Here is a 17,023-nt window from a genome sequence, read left to right on the forward strand (position 1 = left end):
GTGGAGAACCCTTTGCACGTTTGAGCCAGCCGGGCCTGCATCAGCAGATCCTGCTCCACTGGGAAGGGAGAGCCTGTAGGCGTAAATCAAAAAAAGGGGAGAAATCTGCAAATTCTAGTGGCAGACCCATGTTGCCCAGGAAGCAATCAGTTTCTCCTGCTCCCTATAGTGGAAAAAGACATAGGAGGTGTATTTCTCTAGGCAGGGGCTCTGTGTAGATGGCACTTCATTGCTCTGGGAAGCATCCATGCTGGTAGAAGAGTAGCAGCAGACTCCACACCTGAGGCTTGAATGGGGACCGTTGGGGAGGGGCAGTGGGAGGCCGAGGAGGGCGGAGGAAAATGCTTTTCAAAAGCATCTGCACGTTCCTACAAACCTGCTGAAAACCCATACCAGGAATGGGGCTCGAACCCATGCGGACAAACGTCCATTGGATCTTAAGTCCAACGCCTTAACCACTCGGCCACCCTGGTGAGACCCAAGGATTTACTTTCTTCAACTCCCTTTTTATGCTTGCTACTGTAGCACCAGCTGTCCAGCAAGAGGTGATTGCAGAGTTAAAAGGCTTTTGCAGGAGGTTAAAAGTAATTGCTTATAACAAACACACTGTGTGACACCTAACTTTCTCCCACTCGGACCTTACCGTTAATTTTTATATTGGAGTTAGCTTAGTCACAATAAGGGGGTGAGCAAGGCAGGCACACTAGAGCATCTACTCCCTGGTGGTCTAGTGGCTAGGATTCGGCGCTTTCACCGCCGCGGCCCGGGTTCGATTCCCGGTCAGGGAAGATCCCTCTAAAGCATAGATTGCTTAATTTGTCTGTGTATCTTTTTTAAAAGAAGGTCTTTAAAAAGGCACCCCTCCCAATAGATGAAAGCGGAGGAATGGGGCTTGTTCTCCTGTGCCCCAGGTTGCTTTGCCCCCATTGACCTAAGCCACCTTTGTGCGCACGCAGTCCCCCACCCAGTCAGGTGCTCTATGTTGGCGTGAAGTGCAGTACCAGCTCAACAGAAAGGTAAATTGCTGGAAAACCCTGCTGTGATGCATACATCTACTTTGGAGCACTCTTCTCCTTTGCACTCTTGAATCGCTTAAGCGCAATGTATTCTTCCAGCAAGCTGAATAACGAGATAGGTGAGAGAAGGTGTACCAGCTGTCTGTGCGCCATCAGCAGCCACTAAGTGTCCCTCTTGGGTTTTCCCGGGGATCCTGATTGTGCAGGAATTCATCGGTTCAGTAGCAAGGGGGAGAGGATGGCCTGTGCCTGGAAGTGACAGGCAGTCTGGTGGCATCATGAGGATTAAGTTCCGATTCATATTTGCTGTAGAATAAAATATGTTTTCAGCCCCCATGAGCTTTGTCACTCGGAGAGCAGTGTATGAACTTTTGCTGCACGGCTCTGGGCTCCCTGGTGGTCTAGTGGTTAGGATTCGGCGCTCTCACCGCCGCGGCCCGGGTTCGATTCCCGGTCAGGGAAAAGTCCCTCTTCTGACCTTGAAAGCTTTTCCTTCCCGTAGGTCAGGGCTTCTCAAAATGAAGTTGCTTTTCTGACTCACAATTTGCCTAGCATGACGCAGTATCGCTCAAAATATGATTTTCGCAAGGTTCCTTTAGAGCTGCTTCCCATGGTGGGAGGCAAGGCTCTTGAGCAAGTGAGATCCTGTATTCCGAGGCGCGCTTCCTTTTGTAGGCTTCTGACCCCATGGCCTGTGGCAGGTAGTCCTCCTTTGACTGGGCCGCAGGCTTTGTCTCCAAATGGCGTCCTGGACCCACTGCAACCCACCTGTTTGCTAAAACGGAAGTCTGCCTCTGGGTAAGAAAAAGCTGAGCTGCACGTACGGAAAGCGGCAGAGGCCAGAGGCGGGGAGGGTGTGGCAAGGGCTGCCTGATTTGCATAGTGACCTGTTGCATCTTGGGAATGTACAGGCTTTGGAGCTTAACAGGTACTGCAGGTGTCTGCCTGGCCTGAGAGATGCCTGTCTGGTGCTCCCCTCAGGACACACAGGCCTTCCATTCGAGCATGGAGGGTGAGGGACATGGGTCACCCTCATATACAGGGGTGTGGGCATGGGCAGGATAGGTTGTGGGGGACCCGTCAGGGCATTGCCCGTTTGGAAGCCCGTTCGGAAGGCGAGAGGAGGCGGGGCAGGAAACTCTGCTCAATTTCTTTCCCAGAGGCCTGTGGAGAACCCTTTGCACGTTTGAGCCAGCCGGGCCTGCATCAGCAGATCCTGCTCCACTGGGAAGGGAGAGCCTGTAGGCGTAAATCAAAAAAAGGGGAGAAATCTGCAAATTCTAGTGGCAGACCCATGTTGCCCAGGAAGCAATCAGTTTCTCCTGCTCCCTATAGTGGAAAAAGACATAGGAGGTGTATTTCTCTAGGCAGGGGCTCTGTGTAGATGGCACTTCATTGCTCTGGGAAGCATCCATGCTGGTAGAAGAGAAGCAGCAGACTCCACACCTGAGGCTTGAATGGGGACCGTTGGGGAGGGGCAGTGGGAGGCCGAGGAGGGCGGAGGAAAATGCTTTTCAAAAGCATCTGCACGTTCCTACAAACCTGCTGAAAACCCATACCAGGAATGGGGCTCGAACCCATGCGGACAAACGTCCATTGGATCTTAAGTCCAACGCCTTAACCACTCGGCCACCCTGGTGAGACCCAAGGATTTACTTTCTTCAACTCCCTTTTTATGCTTGCTACTGTAGCACCAGCTGTCCAGCAAGAGGTGATTGCAGAGTTAAAAGGCTTTTGCAGGAGGTTAAAAGTAATTGCTTATAACAAACACACTGTGTGACACCTAACTTTCTCCCACTCGGACCTTACCGTTAATTTTTATATTGGAGTTAGCTTAGTCACAATAAGGGGGTGAGCAAGGCAGGCACACTAGAGCATCTACTCCCTGGTGGTCTAGTGGCTAGGATTCGGCGCTTTCACCGCCGCGGCCCGGGTTCGATTCCCGGTCAGGGAAGATCCCTCTAAAGCATAGATTGCTTAATTTGTCTGTGTATCTTTTTTAAAAGAAGGTCTTTAAAAAGGCACCCCTCCCAATAGATGAAAGCGGAGGAATGGGGCTTGTTCTCCTGTGCCCCAGGTTGCTTTGCCCCCATTGACCTAAGCCACCTTTGTGCGCACGCAGTCCCCCACCCAGTCAGGTGCTCTATGTTGGCGTGAAGTGCAGTACCAGCTCAACAGAAAGGTAAATTGCTGGAAAACCCTGCTGTGATGCATACATCTACTTTGGAGCACTCTTCTCCTTTGCACTCTTGAATGGCTTAAGCGCAATGTATTCTTCCAGCAAGCTGAATAACGAGATAGGTGAGAGAAGGTGTACCAGCTGTCTGTGCGCCATCAGCAGCCACTAGGTGTCCCTCTTGGGTTTTCCCGGGGATCCTGATTGTGCAGGAATTCATCGGTTCAGTAGCAAGGGGGAGAGGATGGCCTGTGCCTGGAAGTGACAGGCAGTCTGGTGGCATCATGAGGATTAAGTTCCGATTCATATTTGCTGTAGAATAAAATATGTTTTCAGCCCCCATGAGCTTTGTCACTCGGAGAGCAGTGTATGAACTTTTGCTGCACGGCTCTGGGCTCCCTGGTGGTCTAGTGGTTAGGATTCGGCGCTCTCACCGCCGCGGCCCGGGTTCGATTCCCGGTCAGGGAAAAGTCCCTCTTCTGACCTTGAAAGCTTTTCCTTCCCGTAGGTCAGGGCTTCTCAAAATGAAGTTGCTTTTCTGACTCACAATTTGCCTAGCATGACGCGGTATCGCTCAAAATATGATTTTCGCAAGGTTCCTTTAGAGCTGCTTCCCATGGTGGGAGGCAAGGCTCTTGAGCAAGTGAGATCCTGTATTCCGAGGCGCGCTTCCTTTTGTAGGCTTCTGACCCCATGGCCTGTGGCAGGTAGTCCTCCTTTGACTGGGCCGCAGGCTTTGTCTCCAAATGGCGTCCTGGACCCACTGCAACCCACCTGTTTGCTAAAACGGAAGTCTGCCTCTGGGTAAGAAAAAGCTGAGCTGCACGTACGGAAAGCGGCAGAGGCCAGAGGCGGGGAGGGTGTGGCAAGGGCTGCCTGATTTGCATAGTGACCTGTTGCATCTTGGGAATGTACAGGCTTTGGAGCTTAACAGGTACTGCAGGTGTCTGCCTGGCCTGAGAGATGCCTGTCTGGTGCTCCCCTCAGGACACACAGGCCTTCCATTCGAGCATGGAGGGTGAGGGACATGGGTCACCCTCATATACAGGGGTGTGGGCATGGGCAGGATAGGTTGTGGGGGACCCGTCAGGGCATTGCCCGTTTGGAAGCCCGTTCGGAAGGCGAGAGGAGGCGGGGCAGGAAACTCTGCTCAATTTCTTTCCCAGAGGCCTGTGGAGAACCCTTTGCACGTTTGAGCCAGCCGGGCCTGCATCAGCAGATCCTGCTCCACTGGGAAGGGAGAGCCTGTAGGCGTAAATCAAAAAAAGGGGAGAAATCTGCAAATTCTAGTGGCAGACCCATGTTGCCCAGGAAGCAATCAGTTTCTCCTGCTCCCTATAGTGGAAAAAGACATAGGAGGTGTATTTCTCTAGGCAGGGGCTCTGTGTAGATGGCACTTCATTGCTCTGGGAAGCATCCATGCTGGTAGAAGAGTAGCAGCAGACTCCACACCTGAGGCTTGAATGGGGACCGTTGGGGAGGGGCAGTGGGAGGCCGAGGAGGGCGGAGGAAAATGCTTTTCAAAAGCATCTGCACGTTCCTACAAACCTGCTGAAAACCCATACCAGGAATGGGGCTCGAACCCATGCGGACAAACGTCCATTGGATCTTAAGTCCAACGCCTTAACCACTCGGCCACCCTGGTGAGACCCAAGGATTTACTTTCTTCAACTCCCTTTTTATGCTTGCTACTGTAGCACCAGCTGTCCAGCAAGAGGTGATTGCAGAGTTAAAAGGCTTTTGCAGGAGGTTAAAAGTAATTGCTTATAACAAACACACTGTGTGACACCTAACTTTCTCCCACTCGGACCTTACCGTTAATTTTTATATTGGAGTTAGCTTAGTCACAATAAGGGGGTGAGCAAGGCAGGCACACTAGAGCATCTACTCCCTGGTGGTCTAGTGGCTAGGATTCGGCGCTTTCACCGCCGCGGCCCGGGTTCGATTCCCGGTCAGGGAAGATCCCTCTAAAGCATAGATTGCTTAATTTGTCTGTGTATCTTTTTTAAAAGAAGGTCTTTAAAAAGGCACCCCTCCCAATAGATGAAAGCGGAGGAATGGGGCTTGTTCTCCTGTGCCCCAGGTTGCTTTGCCCCCATTGACCTAAGCCACCTTTGTGCGCACGCAGTCCCCCACCCAGTCAGGTGCTCTATGTTGGCGTGAAGTGCAGTACCAGCTCAACAGAAAGGTAAATTGCTGGAAAACCCTGCTGTGATGCATACATCTACTTTGGAGCACTCTTCTCCTTTGCACTCTTGAATGGCTTAAGCGCAATGTATTCTTCCAGCAAGCTGAATAACGAGATAGGTGAGAGAAGGTGTACCAGCTGTCTGTGCGCCATCAGCAGCCACTAGGTGTCCCTCTTGGGTTTTCCCGGGGATCCTGATTGTGCAGGAATTCATCGGTTCAGTAGCAAGGGGGAGAGGATGGCCTGTGCCTGGAAGTGACAGGCAGTCTGGTGGCATCATGAGGATTAAGTTCCGATTCATATTTGCTGTAGAATAAAATATGTTTTCAGCCCCCATGAGCTTTGTCACTCGGAGAGCAGTGTATGAACTTTTGCTGCACGGCTCTGGGCTCCCTGGTGGTCTAGTGGTTAGGATTCGGCGCTCTCACCGCCGCGGCCCGGGTTCGATTCCCGGTCAGGGAAAAGTCCCTCTTCTGACCTTGAAAGCTTTTCCTTCCCGTAGGTCAGGGCTTCTCAAAATGAAGTTGCTTTTCTGACTCACAATTTGCCTAGCATGACGCGGTATCGCTCAAAATATGATTTTCGCAAGGTTCCTTTAGAGCTGCTTCCCATGGTGGGAGGCAAGGCTCTTGAGCAAGTGAGATCCTGTATTCCGAGGCGCGCTTCCTTTTGTAGGCTTCTGACCCCATGGCCTGTGGCAGGTAGTCCTCCTTTGACTGGGCCGCAGGCTTTGTCTCCAAATGGCGTCCTGGACCCACTGCAACCCACCTGTTTGCTAAAACGGAAGTCTGCCTCTGGGTAAGAAAAAGCTGAGCTGCACGTACGGAAAGCGGCAGAGGCCAGAGGCGGGGAGGGTGTGGCAAGGGCTGCCTGATTTGCATAGTGACCTGTTGCATCTTGGGAATGTACAGGCTTTGGAGCTTAACAGGTACTGCAGGTGTCTGCCTGGCCTGAGAGATGCCTGTCTGGTGCTCCCCTCAGGACACACAGGCCTTCCATTCGAGCATGGAGGGTGAGGGACATGGGTCACCCTCATATACAGGGGTGTGGGCATGGGCAGGATAGGTTGTGGGGGACCCGTCAGGGCATTGCCCGTTTGGAAGCCCGTTCGGAAGGCGAGAGGAGGCGGGGCAGGAAACTCTGCTCAATTTCTTTCCCAGAGGCCTGTGGAGAACCCTTTGCACGTTTGAGCCAGCCGGGCCTGCATCAGCAGATCCTGCTCCACTGGGAAGGGAGAGCCTGTAGGCGTAAATCAAAAAAAGGGGAGAAATCTGCAAATTCTAGTGGCAGACCCATGTTGCCCAGGAAGCAATCAGTTTCTCCTGCTCCCTATAGTGGAAAAAGACATAGGAGGTGTATTTCTCTAGGCAGGGGCTCTGTGTAGATGGCACTTCATTGCTCTGGGAAGCATCCATGCTGGTAGAAGAGTAGCAGCAGACTCCACACCTGAGGCTTGAATGGGGACCGTTGGGGAGGGGCAGTGGGAGGCCGAGGAGGGCGGAGGAAAATGCTTTTCAAAAGCATCTGCACGTTCCTACAAACCTGCTGAAAACCCATACCAGGAATGGGGCTCGAACCCATGCGGACAAACGTCCATTGGATCTTAAGTCCAACGCCTTAACCACTCGGCCACCCTGGTGAGACCCAAGGATTTACTTTCTTCAACTCCCTTTTTATGCTTGCTACTGTAGCACCAGCTGTCCAGCAAGAGGTGATTGCAGAGTTAAAAGGCTTTTGCAGGAGGTTAAAAGTAATTGCTTATAACAAACACACTGTGTGACACCTAACTTTCTCCCACTCGGACCTTACCGTTAATTTTTATATTGGAGTTAGCTTAGTCACAATAAGGGGGTGAGCAAGGCAGGCACACTAGAGCATCTACTCCCTGGTGGTCTAGTGGCTAGGATTCGGCGCTTTCACCGCCGCGGCCCGGGTTCGATTCCCGGTCAGGGAAGATCCCTCTAAAGCATAGATTGCTTAATTTGTCTGTGTATCTTTTTTAAAAGAAGGTCTTTAAAAAGGCACCCCTCCCAATAGATGAAAGCGGAGGAATGGGGCTTGTTCTCCTGTGCCCCAGGTTGCTTTGCCCCCATTGACCTAAGCCACCTTTGTGCGCACGCAGTCCCCCACCCAGTCAGGTGCTCTATGTTGGCGTGAAGTGCAGTACCAGCTCAACAGAAAGGTAAATTGCTGGAAAACCCTGCTGTGATGCATACATCTACTTTGGAGCACTCTTCTCCTTTGCACTCTTGAATCGCTTAAGCGCAATGTATTCTTCCAGCAAGCTGAATAACGAGATAGGTGAGAGAAGGTGTACCAGCTGTCTGTGCGCCATCAGCAGCCACTAAGTGTCCCTCTTGGGTTTTCCCGGGGATCCTGATTGTGCAGGAATTCATCGGTTCAGTAGCAAGGGGGAGAGGATGGCCTGTGCCTGGAAGTGACAGGCAGTCTGGTGGCATCATGAGGATTAAGTTCCGATTCATATTTGCTGTAGAATAAAATATGTTTTCAGCCCCCATGAGCTTTGTCACTCGGAGAGCAGTGTATGAACTTTTGCTGCACGGCTCTGGGCTCCCTGGTGGTCTAGTGGTTAGGATTCGGCGCTCTCACCGCCGCGGCCCGGGTTCGATTCCCGGTCAGGGAAAAGTCCCTCTTCTGACCTTGAAAGCTTTTCCTTCCCGTAGGTCAGGGCTTCTCAAAATGAAGTTGCTTTTCTGACTCACAATTTGCCTAGCATGACGCAGTATCGCTCAAAATATGATTTTCGCAAGGTTCCTTTAGAGCTGCTTCCCATGGTGGGAGGCAAGGCTCTTGAGCAAGTGAGATCCTGTATTCCGAGGCGCGCTTCCTTTTGTAGGCTTCTGACCCCATGGCCTGTGGCAGGTAGTCCTCCTTTGACTGGGCCGCAGGCTTTGTCTCCAAATGGCGTCCTGGACCCACTGCAACCCACCTGTTTGCTAAAACGGAAGTCTGCCTCTGGGTAAGAAAAAGCTGAGCTGCACGTACGGAAAGCGGCAGAGGCCAGAGGCGGGGAGGGTGTGGCAAGGGCTGCCTGATTTGCATAGTGACCTGTTGCATCTTGGGAATGTACAGGCTTTGGAGCTTAACAGGTACTGCAGGTGTCTGCCTGGCCTGAGAGATGCCTGTCTGGTGCTCCCCTCAGGACACACAGGCCTTCCATTCGAGCATGGAGGGTGAGGGACATGGGTCACCCTCATATACAGGGGTGTGGGCATGGGCAGGATAGGTTGTGGGGGACCCGTCAGGGCATTGCCCGTTTGGAAGCCCGTTCGGAAGGCGAGAGGAGGCGGGGCAGGAAACTCTGCTCAATTTCTTTCCCAGAGGCCTGTGGAGAACCCTTTGCACGTTTGAGCCAGCCGGGCCTGCATCAGCAGATCCTGCTCCACTGGGAAGGGAGAGCCTGTAGGCGTAAATCAAAAAAAGGGGAGAAATCTGCAAATTCTAGTGGCAGACCCATGTTGCCCAGGAAGCAATCAGTTTCTCCTGCTCCCTATAGTGGAAAAAGACATAGGAGGTGTATTTCTCTAGGCAGGGGCTCTGTGTAGATGGCACTTCATTGCTCTGGGAAGCATCCATGCTGGTAGAAGAGTAGCAGCAGACTCCACACCTGAGGCTTGAATGGGGACCGTTGGGGAGGGGCAGTGGGAGGCCGAGGAGGGCGGAGGAAAATGCTTTTCAAAAGCATCTGCACGTTCCTACAAACCTGCTGAAAACCCATACCAGGAATGGGGCTCGAACCCATGCGGACAAACGTCCATTGGATCTTAAGTCCAACGCCTTAACCACTCGGCCACCCTGGTGAGACCCAAGGATTTACTTTCTTCAACTCCCTTTTTATGCTTGCTACTGTAGCACCAGCTGTCCCGCAAGAGGTGATTGCAGAGTTAAAAGGCTTTTGCAGGAGGTTAAAAGTAATTGCTTATAACAAACACACTGTGTGACACCTAACTTTCTCCCACTCGGACCTTACCGTTAATTTTTATATTGGAGTTAGCTTAGTCACAATAAGGGGGTGAGCAAGACAGTTACACTAGAGCATCTACTCCCTGGTGGTCTAGTGGCTAGGATTCGGCGCTTTCACCGCCGCGGCCCGGGTTCGATTCCCGGTCAGGGAAGATCCCTCTAAAGCATAGATTGCTTAATTTGTCTGTGTATCTTTTTTAAAAGAAGGTCTTTAAAAAGGCACCCCTCCCAATAGATGAAAGCGGAGGAATTGGGCTTGTTCTCCTGTGCCCCAGGTTGCTTTGCCCCCATTGACCTAAGCCACCTTTGTGCGCACGCAGTCCCCCACCCAGTCAGGTGCTCTATGTTGGCGTGAAGTGCAGTACCAGCTCAACAGAAAGGTAAATTGCTGGAAAACCCTGCTGTGATGCATACATCTACTTTGGAGCACTCTTCTCCTTTGCACTCTTGAATGGCTTAAGCGCAATGTATTCTTCCAGCAAGCTGAATAACGAGATAGGTGAGAGAAGGTGTACCAGCTGTCTGTGCGCCATCAGCAGCCACTAGGTGTCCCTCTTGGGTTTTCCCGGGGATCCTGATTGTGCAGGAATTCATCGGTTCAGTAGCAAGGGGGAGAGGATGGCCTGTGCCTGGAAGTGACAGGCAGTCTGGTGGCATCATGAGGATTAAGTTCCGATTCATATTTGCTGTAGAATAAAATATGTTTTCAGCCCCCATGAGCTTTGTCACTCGGAGAGCAGTGTATGAACTTTTGCTGCACGGCTCTGGGCTCCCTGGTGGTCTAGTGGTTAGGATTCGGCGCTCTCACCGCCGCGGCCCGGGTTCGATTCCCGGTCAGGGAAAAGTCCCTCTTCTGACCTTGAAAGCTTTTCCTTCCCGTAGGTCAGGGCTTCTCAAAATGAAGTTGCTTTTCTGACTCACAATTTGCCTAGCATGACGCGGTATCGCTCAAAATATGATTTTCGCAAGGTTCCTTTAGAGCTGCTTCCCATGGTGGGAGGCAAGGCTCTTGAGCAAGTGAGATCCTGTATTCCGAGGCGCGCTTCCTTTTGTAGGCTTCTGACCCCATGGCCTGTGGCAGGTAGTCCTCCTTTGACTGGGCCGCAGGCTTTGTCTCCAAATGGCGTCCTGGACCCACTGCAACCCACCTGTTTGCTAAAACGGAAGTCTGCCTCTGGGTAAGAAAAAGCTGAGCTGCACGTACGGAAAGCGGCAGAGGCCAGAGGCGGGGAGGGTGTGGCAAGGGCTGCCTGATTTGCATAGTGACCTGTTGCATCTTGGGAATGTACAGGCTTTGGAGCTTAACAGGTACTGCAGGTGTCTGCCTGGCCTGAGAGATGCCTGTCTGGTGCTCCCCTCAGGACACACAGGCCTTCCATTCGAGCATGGAGGGTGAGGGACATGGGTCACCCTCATATACAGGGGTGTGGGCATGGGCAGGATAGGTTGTGGGGGACCCGTCAGGGCATTGCCCGTTTGGAAGCCCGTTCGGAAGGCGAGAGGAGGCGGGGCAGGAAACTCTGCTCAATTTCTTTCCCAGAGGCCTGTGGAGAACCCTTTGCACGTTTGAGCCAGCCGGGCCTGCATCAGCAGATCCTGCTCCACTGGGAAGGGAGAGCCTGTAGGCGTAAATCAAAAAAAGGGGAGAAATCTGCAAATTCTAGTGGCAGACCCATGTTGCCCAGGAAGCAATCAGTTTCTCCTGCTCCCTATAGTGGAAAAAGACATAGGAGGTGTATTTCTCTAGGCAGGGGCTCTGTGTAGATGGCACTTCATTGCTCTGGGAAGCATCCATGCTGGTAGAAGAGTAGCAGCAGACTCCACACCTGAGGCTTGAATGGGGACCGTTGGGGAGGGGCAGTGGGAGGCCGAGGAGGGCGGAGGAAAATGCTTTTCAAAAGCATCTGCACGTTCCTACAAACCTGCTGAAAACCCATACCAGGAATGGGGCTCGAACCCATGCGGACAAACGTCCATTGGATCTTAAGTCCAACGCCTTAACCACTCGGCCACCCTGGTGAGACCCAAGGATTTACTTTCTTCAACTCCCTTTTTATGCTTGCTACTGTAGCACCAGCTGTCCAGCAAGAGGTGATTGCAGAGTTAAAAGGCTTTTGCAGGAGGTTAAAAGTAATTGCTTATAACAAACACACTGTGTGACACCTAACTTTCTCCCACTCGGACCTTACCGTTAATTTTTATATTGGAGTTAGCTTAGTCACAATAAGGGGGTGAGCAAGGCAGGCACACTAGAGCATCTACTCCCTGGTGGTCTAGTGGCTAGGATTCGGCGCTTTCACCGCCGCGGCCCGGGTTCGATTCCCGGTCAGGGAAGATCCCTCTAAAGCATAGATTGCTTAATTTGTCTGTGTATCTTTTTTAAAAGAAGGTCTTTAAAAAGGCACCCCTCCCAATAGATGAAAGCGGAGGAATGGGGCTTGTTCTCCTGTGCCCCAGGTTGCTTTGCCCCCATTGACCTAAGCCACCTTTGTGCGCACGCAGTCCCCCACCCAGTCAGGTGCTCTATGTTGGCGTGAAGTGCAGTACCAGCTCAACAGAAAGGTAAATTGCTGGAAAACCCTGCTGTGATGCATACATCTACTTTGGAGCACTCTTCTCCTTTGCACTCTTGAATGGCTTAAGCGCAATGTATTCTTCCAGCAAGCTGAATAACGAGATAGGTGAGAGAAGGTGTACCAGCTGTCTGTGCGCCATCAGCAGCCACTAGGTGTCCCTCTTGGGTTTTCCCGGGGATCCTGATTGTGCAGGAATTCATCGGTTCAGTAGCAAGGGGGAGAGGATGGCCTGTGCCTGGAAGTGACAGGCAGTCTGGTGGCATCATGAGGATTAAGTTCCGATTCATATTTGCTGTAGAATAAAATATGTTTTCAGCCCCCATGAGCTTTGTCACTCGGAGAGCAGTGTATGAACTTTTGCTGCACGGCTCTGGGCTCCCTGGTGGTCTAGTGGTTAGGATTCGGCGCTCTCACCGCCGCGGCCCGGGTTCGATTCCCGGTCAGGGAAAAGTCCCTCTTCTGACCTTGAAAGCTTTTCCTTCCCGTAGGTCAGGGCTTCTCAAAATGAAGTTGCTTTTCTGACTCACAATTTGCCTAGCATGACGCGGTATCGCTCAAAATATGATTTTCGCAAGGTTCCTTTAGAGCTGCTTCCCATGGTGGGAGGCAAGGCTCTTGAGCAAGTGAGATCCTGTATTCCGAGGCGCGCTTCCTTTTGTAGGCTTCTGACCCCATGGCCTGTGGCAGGTAGTCCTCCTTTGACTGGGCCGCAGGCTTTGTCTCCAAATGGCGTCCTGGACCCACTGCAACCCACCTGTTTGCTAAAACGGAAGTCTGCCTCTGGGTAAGAAAAAGCTGAGCTGCACGTACGGAAAGCGGCAGAGGCCAGAGGCGGGGAGGGTGTGGCAAGGGCTGCCTGATTTGCATAGTGACCTGTTGCATCTTGGGAATGTACAGGCTTTGGAGCTTAACAGGTACTGCAGGTGTCTGCCTGGCCTGAGAGATGCCTGTCTGGTGCTCCCCTCAGGACACACAGGCCTTCCATTCGAGCATGGAGGGTGAGGGACATGGGTCACCCTCATATACAGGGGTGTGGGCATGGGCAGGATAGGTTGTGGGGGACCCGTCAGGGCATTGCCCGTTTGGAAGCCCGTTCGGAAGGCGAGAGGAGGCGGGGCAGGAAACTCTGCTCAATTTCTTTCCCAGAGGCCTGTGGAGAACCCTTTGCACGTTTGAGCCAGCCGGGCCTGCATCAGCAGATCCTGCTCCACTGGGAAGGGAGAGCCTGTAGGCGTAAATCAAAAAAAGGGGAGAAATCTGCAAATTCTAGTGGCAGACCCATGTTGCCCAGGAAGCAATCAGTTTCTCCTGCTCCCTATAGTGGAAAAAGACATAGGAGGTGTATTTCTCTAGGCAGGGGCTCTGTGTAGATGGCACTTCATTGCTCTGGGAAGCATCCATGCTGGTAGAAGAGTAGCAGCAGACTCCACACCTGAGGCTTGAATGGGGACCGTTGGGGAGGGGCAGTGGGAGGCCGAGGAGGGCGGAGGAAAATGCTTTTCAAAAGCATCTGCACGTTCCTACAAACCTGCTGAAAACCCATACCAGGAATGGGGCTCGAACCCATGCGGACAAACGTCCATTGGATCTTAAGTCCAACGCCTTAACCACTCGGCCACCCTGGTGAGACCCAAGGATTTACTTTCTTCAACTCCCTTTTTATGCTTGCTACTGTAGCACCAGCTGTCCAGCAAGAGGTGATTGCAGAGTTAAAAGGCTTTTGCAGGAGGTTAAAAGTAATTGCTTATAACAAACACACTGTGTGACACCTAACTTTCTCCCACTCGGACCTTACCGTTAATTTTTATATTGGAGTTAGCTTAGTCACAATAAGGGGGTGAGCAAGGCAGGCACACTAGAGCATCTACTCCCTGGTGGTCTAGTGGCTAGGATTCGGCGCTTTCACCGCCGCGGCCCGGGTTCGATTCCCGGTCAGGGAAGATCCCTCTAAAGCATAGATTGCTTAATTTGTCTGTGTATCTTTTTTAAAAGAAGGTCTTTAAAAAGGCACCCCTCCCAATAGATGAAAGCGGAGGAATGGGGCTTGTTCTCCTGTGCCCCAGGTTGCTTTGCCCCCATTGACCTAAGCCACCTTTGTGCGCACGCAGTCCCCCACCCAGTCAGGTGCTCTATGTTGGCGTGAAGTGCAGTACCAGCTCAACAGAAAGGTAAATTGCTGGAAAACCCTGCTGTGATGCATACATCTACTTTGGAGCACTCTTCTCCTTTGCACTCTTGAATCGCTTAAGCGCAATGTATTCTTCCAGCAAGCTGAATAACGAGATAGGTGAGAGAAGGTGTACCAGCTGTCTGTGCGCCATCAGCAGCCACTAAGTGTCCCTCTTGGGTTTTCCCGGGGATCCTGATTGTGCAGGAATTCATCGGTTCAGTAGCAAGGGGGAGAGGATGGCCTGTGCCTGGAAGTGACAGGCAGTCTGGTGGCATCATGAGGATTAAGTTCCGATTCATATTTGCTGTAGAATAAAATATGTTTTCAGCCCCCATGAGCTTTGTCACTCGGAGAGCAGTGTATGAACTTTTGCTGCACGGCTCTGGGCTCCCTGGTGGTCTAGTGGTTAGGATTCGGCGCTCTCACCGCCGCGGCCCGGGTTCGATTCCCGGTCAGGGAAAAGTCCCTCTTCTGACCTTGAAAGCTTTTCCTTCCCGTAGGTCAGGGCTTCTCAAAATGAAGTTGCTTTTCTGACTCACAATTTGCCTAGCATGACGCAGTATCGCTCAAAATATGATTTTCGCAAGGTTCCTTTAGAGCTGCTTCCCATGGTGGGAGGCAAGGCTCTTGAGCAAGTGAGATCCTGTATTCCGAGGCGCGCTTCCTTTTGTAGGCTTCTGACCCCATGGCCTGTGGCAGGTAGTCCTCCTTTGACTGGGCCGCAGGCTTTGTCTCCAAATGGCGTCCTGGACCCACTGCAACCCACCTGTTTGCTAAAACGGAAGTCTGCCTCTGGGTAAGAAAAAGCTGAGCTGCACGTACGGAAAGCGGCAGAGGCCAGAGGCGGGGAGGGTGTGGCAAGGGCTGCCTGATTTGCATAGTGACCTGTTGCATCTTGGGAATGTACAGGCTTTGGAGCTTAACAGGTACTGCAGGTGTCTGCCTGGCCTGAGAGATGCCTGTCTGGTGCTCCCCTCAGGACACACAGGCCTTCCATTCGAGCATGGAGGGTGAGGGACATGGGTCACCCTCATATACAGGGGTGTGGGCATGGGCAGGATAGGTTGTGGGGGACCCGTCAGGGCATTGCCCGTTTGGAAGCCCGTTCGGAAGGCGAGAGGAGGCGGGGCAGGAAACTCTGCTCAATTTCTTTCCCAGAGGCCTGTGGAGAACCCTTTGCACGTTTGAGCCAGCCGGGCCTGCATCAGCAGATCCTGCTCCACTGGGAAGGGAGAGCCTGTAGGCGTAAATCAAAAAAAGGGGAGAAATCTGCAAATTCTAGTGGCAGACCCATGTTGCCCAGGAAGCAATCAGTTTCTCCTGCTCCCTATAGTGGAAAAAGACATAGGAGGTGTATTTCTCTAGGCAGGGGCTCTGTGTAGATGGCACTTCATTGCTCTGGGAAGCATCCATGCTGGTAGAAGAGAAGCAGCAGACTCCACACCTGAGGCTTGAATGGGGACCGTTGGGGAGGGGCAGTGGGAGGCCGAGGAGGGCGGAGGAAAATGCTTTTCAAAAGCATCTGCACGTTCCTACAAACCTGCTGAAAACCCATACCAGGAATGGGGCTCGAACCCATGCGGACAAACGTCCATTGGATCTTAAGTCCAACGCCTTAACCACTCGGCCACCCTGGTGAGACCCAAGGATTTACTTTCTTCAACTCCCTTTTTATGCTTGCTACTGTAGCACCAGCTGTCCAGCAAGAGGTGATTGCAGAGTTAAAAGGCTTTTGCAGGAGGTTAAAAGTAATTGCTTATAACAAACACACTGTGTGACACCTAACTTTCTCCCACTCGGACCTTACCGTTAATTTTTATATTGGAGTTAGCTTAGTCACAATAAGGGGGTGAGCAAGGCAGGCACACTAGAGCATCTACTCCCTGGTGGTCTAGTGGCTAGGATTCGGCGCTTTCACCGCCGCGGCCCGGGTTCGATTCCCGGTCAGGGAAGATCCCTCTAAAGCATAGATTGCTTAATTTGTCTGTGTATCTTTTTTAAAAGAAGGTCTTTAAAAAGGCACCCCTCCCAATAGATGAAAGCGGAGGAATGGGGCTTGTTCTCCTGTGCCCCAGGTTGCTTTGCCCCCATTGACCTAAGCCACCTTTGTGCGCACGCAGTCCCCCACCCAGTCAGGTGCTCTATGTTGGCGTGAAGTGCAGTACCAGCTCAACAGAAAGGTAAATTGCTGGAAAACCCTGCTGTGATGCATACATCTACTTTGGAGCACTCTTCTCCTTTGCACTCTTGAATGGCTTAAGCGCAATGTATTCTTCCAGCAAGCTGAATAACGAGATAGGTGAGAGAAGGTGTACCAGCTGTCTGTGCGCCATCAGCAGCCACTAGGTGTCCCTCTTGGGTTTTCCCGGGGATCCTGATTGTGCAGGAATTCATCGGTTCAGTAGCAAGGGGGAGAGGATGGCCTGTGCCTGGAAGTGACAGGCAGTCTGGTGGCATCATGAGGATTAAGTTCCGATTCATATTTGCTGTAGAATAAAATATGTTTTCAGCCCCCATGAGCTTTGTCACTCGGAGAGCAGTGTATGAACTTTTGCTGCACGGCTCTGGGCTCCCTGGTGGTCTAGTGGTTAGGATTCGGCGCTCTCACCGCCGCGGCCCGGGTTCGATTCCCGGTCAGGGAAAAGTCCCTCTTCTGACCTTGAAAGCTTTTCCTTCCCGTAGGTCAGGGCTTCTCAAAATGAAGTTGCTTTTCTGACTCACAATTTGCCTAGCATGACGCGGTATCGCTCAAAATATGATTTTCGCAAGGTTCCTTTAGAGCTGCTTCCCATGGTGGGAGGCAAGGCTCTTGAGCAAGTGAGATCCTGTATTCCGAGGCGCGCTTCCTTTTGTAGGCTTCTGACCCCATGGCCTGTGGCAGGTAGTCCTCCTTTGACTGGGCCGCAGGCTTTG

At 52.1% G+C, this 17,023-nt stretch overlaps 24 non-coding genes across 24 annotated transcripts; 16 read left to right on the plus strand and 8 right to left on the minus strand.

Moving 5' to 3' along the window:
• Positions 1–390: 390 nt before the first annotated feature.
• Positions 391–473, minus strand: TRNAL-UAA (transfer RNA leucine (anticodon UAA)). The gene has a single exon. It is a non-coding gene; the product is annotated as a tRNA-Leu (tRNA).
• Positions 474–716: 243 nt separating this feature from the next.
• TRNAE-UUC (transfer RNA glutamic acid (anticodon UUC)) lies at positions 717–788 on the plus strand. Its single transcript has one exon. It is a non-coding gene; the product is annotated as a tRNA-Glu (tRNA).
• Positions 789–1,406: 618 nt separating this feature from the next.
• On the plus strand, positions 1,407–1,478 carry TRNAE-CUC (transfer RNA glutamic acid (anticodon CUC)). The gene has a single exon. It is a non-coding gene; the product is annotated as a tRNA-Glu (tRNA).
• A 1,094-nt stretch (positions 1,479–2,572) lies between these two features.
• On the minus strand, positions 2,573–2,655 carry TRNAL-UAA (transfer RNA leucine (anticodon UAA)). The gene has a single exon. It is a non-coding gene; the product is annotated as a tRNA-Leu (tRNA).
• A 243-nt stretch (positions 2,656–2,898) lies between these two features.
• TRNAE-UUC (transfer RNA glutamic acid (anticodon UUC)) lies at positions 2,899–2,970 on the plus strand. The gene has a single exon. It is a non-coding gene; the product is annotated as a tRNA-Glu (tRNA).
• A 618-nt stretch (positions 2,971–3,588) lies between these two features.
• TRNAE-CUC (transfer RNA glutamic acid (anticodon CUC)) lies at positions 3,589–3,660 on the plus strand. Its single transcript has one exon. It is a non-coding gene; the product is annotated as a tRNA-Glu (tRNA).
• A 1,094-nt stretch (positions 3,661–4,754) lies between these two features.
• On the minus strand, positions 4,755–4,837 carry TRNAL-UAA (transfer RNA leucine (anticodon UAA)). Its single transcript has one exon. It is a non-coding gene; the product is annotated as a tRNA-Leu (tRNA).
• A 243-nt stretch (positions 4,838–5,080) lies between these two features.
• Positions 5,081–5,152, plus strand: TRNAE-UUC (transfer RNA glutamic acid (anticodon UUC)). The gene has a single exon. It is a non-coding gene; the product is annotated as a tRNA-Glu (tRNA).
• Positions 5,153–5,770: 618 nt separating this feature from the next.
• On the plus strand, positions 5,771–5,842 carry TRNAE-CUC (transfer RNA glutamic acid (anticodon CUC)). The gene has a single exon. It is a non-coding gene; the product is annotated as a tRNA-Glu (tRNA).
• A 1,094-nt stretch (positions 5,843–6,936) lies between these two features.
• On the minus strand, positions 6,937–7,019 carry TRNAL-UAA (transfer RNA leucine (anticodon UAA)). Its single transcript has one exon. It is a non-coding gene; the product is annotated as a tRNA-Leu (tRNA).
• A 243-nt stretch (positions 7,020–7,262) lies between these two features.
• On the plus strand, positions 7,263–7,334 carry TRNAE-UUC (transfer RNA glutamic acid (anticodon UUC)). The gene has a single exon. It is a non-coding gene; the product is annotated as a tRNA-Glu (tRNA).
• A 618-nt stretch (positions 7,335–7,952) lies between these two features.
• TRNAE-CUC (transfer RNA glutamic acid (anticodon CUC)) lies at positions 7,953–8,024 on the plus strand. The gene has a single exon. It is a non-coding gene; the product is annotated as a tRNA-Glu (tRNA).
• A 1,094-nt stretch (positions 8,025–9,118) lies between these two features.
• On the minus strand, positions 9,119–9,201 carry TRNAL-UAA (transfer RNA leucine (anticodon UAA)). The gene has a single exon. It is a non-coding gene; the product is annotated as a tRNA-Leu (tRNA).
• A 243-nt stretch (positions 9,202–9,444) lies between these two features.
• Positions 9,445–9,516, plus strand: TRNAE-UUC (transfer RNA glutamic acid (anticodon UUC)). The gene has a single exon. It is a non-coding gene; the product is annotated as a tRNA-Glu (tRNA).
• Positions 9,517–10,134: 618 nt separating this feature from the next.
• TRNAE-CUC (transfer RNA glutamic acid (anticodon CUC)) lies at positions 10,135–10,206 on the plus strand. Its single transcript has one exon. It is a non-coding gene; the product is annotated as a tRNA-Glu (tRNA).
• Positions 10,207–11,300: 1,094 nt separating this feature from the next.
• On the minus strand, positions 11,301–11,383 carry TRNAL-UAA (transfer RNA leucine (anticodon UAA)). The gene has a single exon. It is a non-coding gene; the product is annotated as a tRNA-Leu (tRNA).
• A 243-nt stretch (positions 11,384–11,626) lies between these two features.
• Positions 11,627–11,698, plus strand: TRNAE-UUC (transfer RNA glutamic acid (anticodon UUC)). Its single transcript has one exon. It is a non-coding gene; the product is annotated as a tRNA-Glu (tRNA).
• A 618-nt stretch (positions 11,699–12,316) lies between these two features.
• On the plus strand, positions 12,317–12,388 carry TRNAE-CUC (transfer RNA glutamic acid (anticodon CUC)). Its single transcript has one exon. It is a non-coding gene; the product is annotated as a tRNA-Glu (tRNA).
• Positions 12,389–13,482: 1,094 nt separating this feature from the next.
• On the minus strand, positions 13,483–13,565 carry TRNAL-UAA (transfer RNA leucine (anticodon UAA)). Its single transcript has one exon. It is a non-coding gene; the product is annotated as a tRNA-Leu (tRNA).
• Positions 13,566–13,808: 243 nt separating this feature from the next.
• On the plus strand, positions 13,809–13,880 carry TRNAE-UUC (transfer RNA glutamic acid (anticodon UUC)). Its single transcript has one exon. It is a non-coding gene; the product is annotated as a tRNA-Glu (tRNA).
• A 618-nt stretch (positions 13,881–14,498) lies between these two features.
• On the plus strand, positions 14,499–14,570 carry TRNAE-CUC (transfer RNA glutamic acid (anticodon CUC)). The gene has a single exon. It is a non-coding gene; the product is annotated as a tRNA-Glu (tRNA).
• Positions 14,571–15,664: 1,094 nt separating this feature from the next.
• TRNAL-UAA (transfer RNA leucine (anticodon UAA)) lies at positions 15,665–15,747 on the minus strand. Its single transcript has one exon. It is a non-coding gene; the product is annotated as a tRNA-Leu (tRNA).
• Positions 15,748–15,990: 243 nt separating this feature from the next.
• TRNAE-UUC (transfer RNA glutamic acid (anticodon UUC)) lies at positions 15,991–16,062 on the plus strand. The gene has a single exon. It is a non-coding gene; the product is annotated as a tRNA-Glu (tRNA).
• Positions 16,063–16,680: 618 nt separating this feature from the next.
• On the plus strand, positions 16,681–16,752 carry TRNAE-CUC (transfer RNA glutamic acid (anticodon CUC)). Its single transcript has one exon. It is a non-coding gene; the product is annotated as a tRNA-Glu (tRNA).
• The last annotated feature ends 271 nt before the right edge of the window (positions 16,753–17,023 follow it).

The sequence above is a fragment of the Lissotriton vulgaris genome, chromosome 4_1 (genome assembly GCF_964263255.1).
Source record: "Lissotriton vulgaris chromosome 4_1, aLisVul1.2, whole genome shotgun sequence".
NCBI classification, from domain to species: Eukaryota; Metazoa; Chordata; class Amphibia; order Caudata; family Salamandridae; genus Lissotriton; species Lissotriton vulgaris.